Source organism: Orycteropus afer, unplaced genomic scaffold (assembly GCF_000298275.1).
Source record: "Orycteropus afer afer isolate SDZICR_OR568_19922 unplaced genomic scaffold, OryAfe1.0 scaffold00142, whole genome shotgun sequence".
In the NCBI taxonomy this organism is placed as follows: Eukaryota; Metazoa; Chordata; class Mammalia; order Tubulidentata; family Orycteropodidae; genus Orycteropus; species Orycteropus afer.
In genome coordinates, this window is record NW_006921729.1 from 616644 (window position 1) to 625507 (window position 8864).

The window sequence follows — 8864 nt, forward strand, 5'->3', positions numbered from 1 at the left end:
GCCATCAGAGAGATGTAAATCAAAATGACAATGAGATATATCGTCTCACCCCAGCACTGATGGCAAGGTTCAATGAGACAGAAAATAACAAATGCTGGTGGGGATGTGGAGAGATTGGGACTCCCATACACTGCTTGTGTGACTGTGAAGTGACACAACCACTGTGGAAAGCAATATGGCAATACCTTAGAAAGTTGGAATTGGAGATACCATTTGACCCAGCAATCCCATTACCAGGTATATATCCTAGAGAGGTGAGAGCCAGGATAGGAACAGATACATGCAGCTCATGTTCATCACAGCACTATTTACAATAGCAAAAAGATGGAAACAACCTACATGCCATCAGCAGAAGAGTGGATGACCAAACTATGGTACATACACATGCTGGAATGCTATGCAGCACTAAAGAATAATATCGATCCTGCAAAACACCGCACAATATGGGTGAACTTGGAGGACATTATGCTGAGTGAAATAAGTTAATCACAGAAGGACAAATATAGTATTAGTTCATTGCTGTGGAGGGTCAAGGAAAGGTTTATTTATAGAGGGAAACTTTCTTTGTTGGTGACAAGGGGTGGGGAGGGGAGGGAACACTGCAAAAAAAAATGCATTGATCCATGTCACTTTAGTTTTGTGTATTTCACTGTATATAAATTATATTTCAATAAAATGCATTTTAAAAAAAGAATTTCTACCAGAAAAATGCAGCAACCAGCCTATGAGGCAGTGAATCTTAAGTTGCCTTCAAGTAAGGAATCAGACAAAGAAGCTTACTATTCTCTCTGTTACTCAACACTGTTTTGGAAGGTACAGGACAGGAAAAATAAAAAAGTAAAAACATTGAAAATGAAAAGACAAAATGGCTTTATTAGTAGTTGATATGAATGTCTATCTGTTTCAGATAATAAATTAAAACTTTTATTACTAATAAGACAGTTCTATACGTTGTTATTGTTAGGTGCCATCGAGTTGATTCCAATTCATGATGCCCCTGTGTGCAGTAGAATGAAACTGTGTCCTGTCCTGCGCCATCCTCACAATCCTTGCTGTGTTTGGGCCCATCATTGCAGCCACTTTGTGAATCCATCTTGTTGAGGGTCTTCCCCTTTTTCTCTGGCCCTCCACTTTACCAAGCATGATATCCTTTTCCAGGGACTAGAACCTTGTGACCACATGACCAAAGCAGGGGAGACAAAGACTGGCCATTCCCACTTCTAGGGAGCATTCTGGCTACACTTCTCCCAGGATAGACTTGTTCATTCTTCTGGCACTACATGGTATTTTCAGTATTCTTTGCCAACACCACAATTCAAAGACATCATTTCTGTAGTCTTTCTTACTCATTGTTCAGCTTTCACATGCATATGAGGTGATTGAAAATGCAATGGTTTGGGTTAGGTGAACCTTAGTCTTCAAAGAGACATCTTTGTTCTTCAACACTTTAAAGAGGTCTATTGTAGCAGATTTGCCCAGTGCACTATGACATCTGGTTCTTTGACTGCTGCTTCCATAGTGTAGATTGTGTATCCAAGTAAAATGAAATCTTTGACAACTTCAATCTTTTCTCCATTTATCGTGATTTTGTTTATTGGTCCAGTTGTGAGGATATTCATTTTCCTTATGTCGAGGTCTAATCCATACTGCAGACTAGTTTTTCATCAGTAAGTGCTTCAAGTCCTCTTCAATCTCAGCAAGCAAGGTTGTATCATCTTCATGTAGCAGGTTGTTAATGAATCTTCCTCCAATCCTGATGCCACATACTTCTTTATGTAGTCCAGTTTCTCAGATTATTTGCTCAGCATACGGACTGAATAAGTGTGGTGAAAGGATACAACCTTGATACACACACTTCCTGATTTTAAACCATGCAATATTCTCTTGTTCTGTTCCAACCACAGCCTCTTGGTCTACATGCGGGTTCCTCATGAGCACAATTAAAGTTCTGGAATTCCCATTCTTCTCAATGTTATATCCATAGTTTGGTATGATCCACACAGTCAAATGTTTTTCATAATCAATAAAACACAGGTAAACATCTTTCTTCTTTTCTTTGCTTTCAGCTAAGATCCATATGCCATCAGAAATGATATCCCTTGTTCCACATACTCTTCTGAATGCAGCTAGCATTTCTGGAAGTACCATGTCAGTACACTGCTGAACTGTTTTTGAGTTATCTTCAGCATAATTTTACTTGAATGTCATAGTAATAATGTTTGATAATTTCCATATTCTGTTGGATAACATTTCTTTGGAATGGACACAAATGTGGATCAAGTCCAATCAGTTGGCCAGATAGCTGTCTTCCCAATTTCCTGACATAGATAAGTAAGCATCTTCAGAGCTGCATCTGTTTGTTGAAACATCTCAATGGGTGTACAGTCAATTCCTGGAGCCTTATTTTTCACCAGTTCTTTCAGTGCATTTTATACTTCTTCCTTCAATACCATTGGTTCTTGATCATATGCTACCTCCCAAAATGATTGAACATTGACCGACTCTTTTCAGTACAATGACTGTGTATTTCTTCCATCTTCATTTGTTGCTTCCTGCATCATTGAATATTTTGCCCATAAACCAAAACCAAACCAAACTCACTGCCACAGAGTCAGTCCCAACTCATAGGGACCCCTCCTTGGGTTTCCAAGGCAGTATCTCTACAGAAGTAGATTGTCCAGTCTTTCTTCTGAGGAGTGACTGATGGGTTTGAACCACCAGCCTTCTGGTTAGCAGTCAAGTGCCTTAGGCACTATGCCACCAGAGCTCCTTAGAATTCTTCAGTATTTCAATTAGAGGCTTGTATTTTTTTCTTCTTCCATTCTTTCAGTTTGAGAAATGCTAAGTGCATTCTTCCCTTTTGGTTTTCTAATTCCAGGTATTTGCACATTTCATTATAATACTTTACTTTGAAATCTTCTGTTCAGCTTTTTTATTTCAACATTTCTTCCTTTCACTTTAGTTACTCTCCTTTTAAAAGCAAGTTTCAGAGTCTCTTCTGACATCTGTTTTGGTCTTTCTTTTCTTTCCTGCCTTTTTAATGACCTTTCCTTTCTTCATGTATGATACTCTTGATGTCATCCCACAACTCATCTGGTCTTCAGTCATTGGTGTTCAGTGCATCAAGTCTACTTTTCAGATGACCTCTAAATTCAGGCGGAAAATACTTAAAGTTATATTTTGGCTCTCATGGACTTATTTTATTTTCTTCAGCTTCAACTTAAACTTGTATATGACTCTTTCACAGTCAGTCAGCTCCTGGCCTTGTTTAGACTGATGATATGGAACTTCTCCATCAACTCTTTCCAAAGATGTAGTTGATTTGATTTCTTTGTATTCCATCTGGTAAGGTCCATGTGTACAGTTGCTGTTATATTGTTGAAAAAATGTATTTGCAATAAATAAGTCATTGGTCTTGCAAAATTCTATCATGTGATCTCCAGCATCATTTCTGTCACCAAGTCATATTTTCCAACTACCAATGTTTCTTCATCTCCAGTTTTCATGTTCCCTTCACCAGCAATAATCAATCCACCTTGATTGCAAGTTTGTCAATTTTATACTGCAGGAGTTGGTAAAAATTGTCAACTTCTTCCTCTTTTTGCTTTGGTGGTTGGTATGTAAATTTGAATAAATAGTAGCAGTAACTGGTCTTCCTTGTATGCATGTGGATATTATCCTATCACTGACAGCATTGTACTTCAGGATAAATCTTGAAATGTTCTTTTTGATTATGAATGTGATGCCATTCCTCTTCAATTTGTCATTCTTAGCATAGTAGACCATATGATTGTCAGATTAAAAATGACAAATACCAGTCCATTTCAGCTCATTAATGCCTAGGATATTGATCTTAATGCATTCCATTTCATTTTTGGTAACTTCCAATTTTCCTAGATTCATACTTCATACATTCCACACTCTGATTAGTATTGAATGTTTGCAGCTGTTTCTTCCCATTTTGAGATGTGCCCCATCAGCACATGAAGGTCCCAAAAGTTTAACTCCATTCACTTCATTAAGGTTGACTCTACATTGAGGAGACAGCTCTTCCGCAGTTGCATTTTGAGTGCCTTCCAACCTGAAGGGTTCTTCTTCTGGCACTGTATCAGACAGTATTTCATGGCTCTTGGTAAAGTTTTACAGTAATATATCAGACAGTGTTTCATTGCTTTTCATAAGGTTTTCAGTGGACAGTTCTTTCAGAAGTAGATAGCCCTGTCCTGCTTCCCAGGCTGTCTCAGCCTGGAAGCTCTGTTGATACCTGTCCATCATGGGGGATCCTGCTGGCATTCAACATATTGCTGGAATAGCCTTCAGCCTCACAGCAACATGCAAGGCACCACAATACAACAAACTGACAGATGAGTGGTGGTTCTATATTCATATTAGAAGTTCAAAATACAGCACTCAAAATCCATTCATTTTATTTACACTAGCAACAACTGGGAGTTGTGAGTGAGAATGTGTGAGTGAGCAACAATTATGAGACACCTAACTGCAAAAACGCAACCACTGCCATGGAATAGGACCCGACTCATAGCAACCCCTCCTTAGGTTTCCGAAGCTGTATTACTATGGAAGTAGATTGCCCAACCTTCCTTCCGAGGAGTGGCTGGTGGGTTTGAACTGCCAGCCTTCTGGTTAGCAGTCAAATGCCTTGGCACTATGCAACCAGAGCTCTCTCAGTGGTTGTCATCTGGCTGCTAACCAAAAAGTCAGTGGTTTAAACCCACCAGCTGTTCCATGGGAGAAAAATGAGGCAATCTGCTTCCATAAAGATTTACAGCCTTCCATAAAGATTTATGGGGCAATGCTACTCTGTCCTAGAGGGTCGCTGTGAATGGAACCAACTTGAAGGACATGGGGCTCCTCCTAGGAATATGGAAACATTATAGCAGTTCAAATAAGAAGATCTAAAAAAGTGGAAAGACATGATACATTCTTTAGATGAGATGACTCAATATTGTAAAGATGTCAATTCACACTAAATAAATATATAAATACAAATGAATTCTTTACAAATCCCAACAGGACTCTTTATATGAAAATTAGCAAGCTCATTCTGCCATCCTTTCAGAATGAGTTACATAAACTCTCTAAGCTACAGTCTTCATCTGTAGTATTACTATCAGGTTTCACCATAATGAAAGTTACTTCAAAAGGTAATTGTGACAAGTGGTATAACATACATAAAGCACTTAGCTAAGTGCCCAATCCATGGTAGCACCCACAAATACTAGTTTTTGTTGTATTAGTCTTATTAAATCCACCTGTGCACACAAAGCTCTTTTCAGTAATGTTTGTAATAGCAAAAATTAGAACAGACTCAAATTTCCAACATTATTGTGATTAAATACACAATACACTTTATTTGTAGCATGGAAAAATATTAATAAAAATTTATGCAAATTCCTATCATCTGACATGGAAAAAGCAAGTCACAGAACATTTGTTTTGTTTTTTCATAGAATAATTTAGTTATCCAAAAAGTATATAAATCATAGATAAAAATCTTTAAGAATAATAAAAAGAAAAAAGTTATTCAGAAATTATACTCAACAAATTGCTTCCAATTGTTGTTTCTGTGTAGACTACTAACATAATGATATCAAGTGATTTCCTTTATTATAAATACAGCTATAATATTTTCAAATTTTTACATATCATATATATTTTATTTTAAAAGCTATGAAATGGGAAAGCAAAGAAAGTGTATTAAAGGTCTAGTTGGGCTTGAGAAGATCCTATGCCAGCAGATCAGCTGTATCTCCTTCTCCATACCCCCAGATTTCGACCCATCTCCCTCTTGGCATTTAACTATAACTGCCCCAGTGAAGCCCCAGCCCCATGTGCCAAGCCACTGACAATGAAAATTACAATGTCCTCATGTCCGATTGAGGCCCCATCTGGTTTATCAGTGAGGGAGCAGACTCACACCAAGCTGCAGGCCTCACCTCAGTGCCATCCTTGCTTAACCCAGGTGCAAGCTCCTCAGCCACCCACTCTCCCTTCTAGCTTCATCTGTATTCTTATCTGAGTTTGCTACTCCTGACTTACTGTCTCAGATTCCTCAATTCCTCTAGTATTCTGTGTGTCCTCTGGAGCAATGAAGCATGATAACCACACTCCTTTATATTCTGAGCATCTTCTCTATTCCTCCTTCTGGTGGTTGACTGAAGCCAAACTCTCTCCAAGACACTTGACTCTCTGTAGCCCTCTCCAATGGAGACTGTTCTAGGTACTACTTATGTTCAGAAAATGGAGCAAAAGTTCCCCCAGGGCTGAATCTAGGCAATTACTCCTTGCTATTTCAAGACCTTGTATCTTTTTACCATTGCCTCCTTCTAACTCTCATATCTGGCTCATTCCTTAAGCACACATCATACTCTGGCATCTATGAAGTACATATGGTTCTATGAATACATCATGTGTTTCTTCTTGCTCTTCCTTCACATCAGCAGATTCTCCCACTTTTCCCTCTATTTCTTGCCCCATCCACTAGCACAGTCATAGTAGTTTTTTAAGACTCAGCTTAAAAAATTCAGCTTTGTTCAGGAAGACTTTCTTCCCAACTTAGCCCCTCTCCCCACACAGCAGGCTGGATTAAAGGTCCTATCTTAGATCGGCGTTGCTGGACACAAACTCTAAGATGGAGATTTTCATACAGAGAGTTTACTGAGAGGTGCCCTTTGGGAACAAGCCCGCAAAGGGATTAAGGAAGGATGGAGTGGTCAGAGGGAGATGTTAAACTCCAATGCAGTTACAGCAAAGATCTCAACCATTTCCATGGAGAGCTCTGGAGTTGAGATGGCCCATGAACATTGTTCCAAATGGAGTCAGGCAGGAGATCTGACCTTGGGTGAGACAGCTCCTTTTACCGAGAGCCTACAGTGCCAACCCTTCAGCAGCAGGGGAGTGGGAGATGAGGGGGTAATCCACACCACAGCTTCCACTGCATGGTGCTTTTCTGTGCTCCTATGTGTGTCTCTCTCTGCACTTATCAGGATGTGTTATAATATATCAGTCTCCCCGCTATACCAGGGTTGTCAAACTATGATCTGTGAGCCAAATCCAGCCAACTATCTGTTTTTGTCAATAAAGTTTTATTGGCACACAGCTACACCCATTCATTCACATATTGCCTGTAACTGCTTCCACACTTAAATGACAGATTTGAGTACTTGCAGCAGAAAGCATATGTCCCTCAAATCCTAAAATATTTACTATCTGTCTCTTTATAGAAAACATTTGTTTGATCTCTGCTCTGCAGTCTGTAATCCTTGAGGCTGGGAGCTCCTACCTTATATTACATCCCATAACTTATATCTAAAAACTGAATTTTGAATGAATGACAAATGAATTCATATATGGATGAATGAGTCACATGGACCTGAGTTTGATTCTTGGCTCCACCATTCAAAATCTGTGATCTCAAGTACAATGTTTAACCTTTCTAAGGCTCAGGTTCTTCATCAATAAAATAAGATTGACATTACTTCTTTTTCAAGGTTGTGGTAAACATTGAATGAGAAAGCTTATATAGATTACTAGCACAGTACTTTATACATACTATCTGTTCACTTAAATGAGGTCCATTGGGTCTAAGAAAAAAGTTGTGTGACATCTAAAAGCTGGATTATGTCCTGCTTCCTATTTGGGTAAACTAGATGTTAGTGGTGCTTTTGATAAAGTTCCTTGAAATCTGTTGGAAATACAAAACCTTTCCTGCCACATAAATGTGATACACAGTCCTGATTGTTCTCAGAGGTTATCATTCTATATCTGTGTGGCCCAGATTATAATTAATTGCAACAAGCTAGATGCCACAAATGAGAAGTGCTGTAATTTGTGGGAGGTGACTACTAATCAATCATAGTTGTTCAGAATTCCATTTCATTAGTAGGTACAGCCATGCCTGAAATTTGCCAGCAAGAAATTTGCAGGCCAACCCCAGGAGCCCTTCTTCACAACAAGATTTCCAGAGGAGATTGTTCCTGCACATTTGATGGGGCCTTAACTGCCTGGAGGGAGCTCTGGTGGCGTAGTGCCTAGGGCATTTTACTGAGAACCAGAGGCTGGTGATTCAAACCCACCAGCCACTCCTCAGAAGGAAGGCTGGGCAATCTTCCATAGAGATACTGTCTTAGAAACCCACGGAGGGGTCGCTATGAGTCAAAATCGACTCAACAGCAGTGAATTTAGTTTTGGTTTGGTTTAACTGCCTGGATGGTGCAAACAGGTAAAGTCTTATGTACTAAGTGAAAGGTTGGAGGTCTGAATCCACCCAGAAATGCCTTGGAAGAAAGGCTTGGCAGTCTACTTCCAAAAGATCATAGCCACCAAAAACCCTGTGAAGAACAGTTCTATTCTGAAACACATAGGGTTGTCATGATCAGAATTAACTTGGTGGCAGCTGGTTGGTTGATTGCTTGGTTACTGGCTTTACATTAACATCATTATTAATGCCATTGTATTTAAGGTAAGTTAAGGTAATACTATCTGCTATGAACTCCAGAGTTAAATGGCTTAATCCAAAGAGAAAACTTATTTCTCACTCACCCAACAGTCCAAAGTGCGTATATTAGTTTTCTAGTAGTTGAGCAGGAGAAAGGGGATAAAAGCCAGGAACCCGGACAGAAGAGCAGTCAGCCCCATGGTTACAGGTGAGGAGAGACAACTCAGGGACACCCAAAGCAGCAGGCAGGAAGAGCAGGAGAAAGGGGATTAAAAGCCAGGAACCCGGACAGAAGAGCAGTCAGCCCCAGGGATACAGGTGAGGAAAGACAACTCAGGGATGCCCAAAGCAGCAGACCAGAAGAGCAGGAGAAAGGGGATTAAAAGCCAAGAAGCCAGAGAGAAGA

General features: G+C 39.6%; 1 protein-coding gene across 1 annotated transcript in view; it reads left to right on the forward strand.

Moving 5' to 3' along the window:
- STAC (SH3 and cysteine rich domain) overlaps positions 1-8864 on the forward strand; it is a 270571-nt gene that overhangs the window by 35165 nt on the left and 226542 nt on the right. The window lies entirely within an intron of this gene.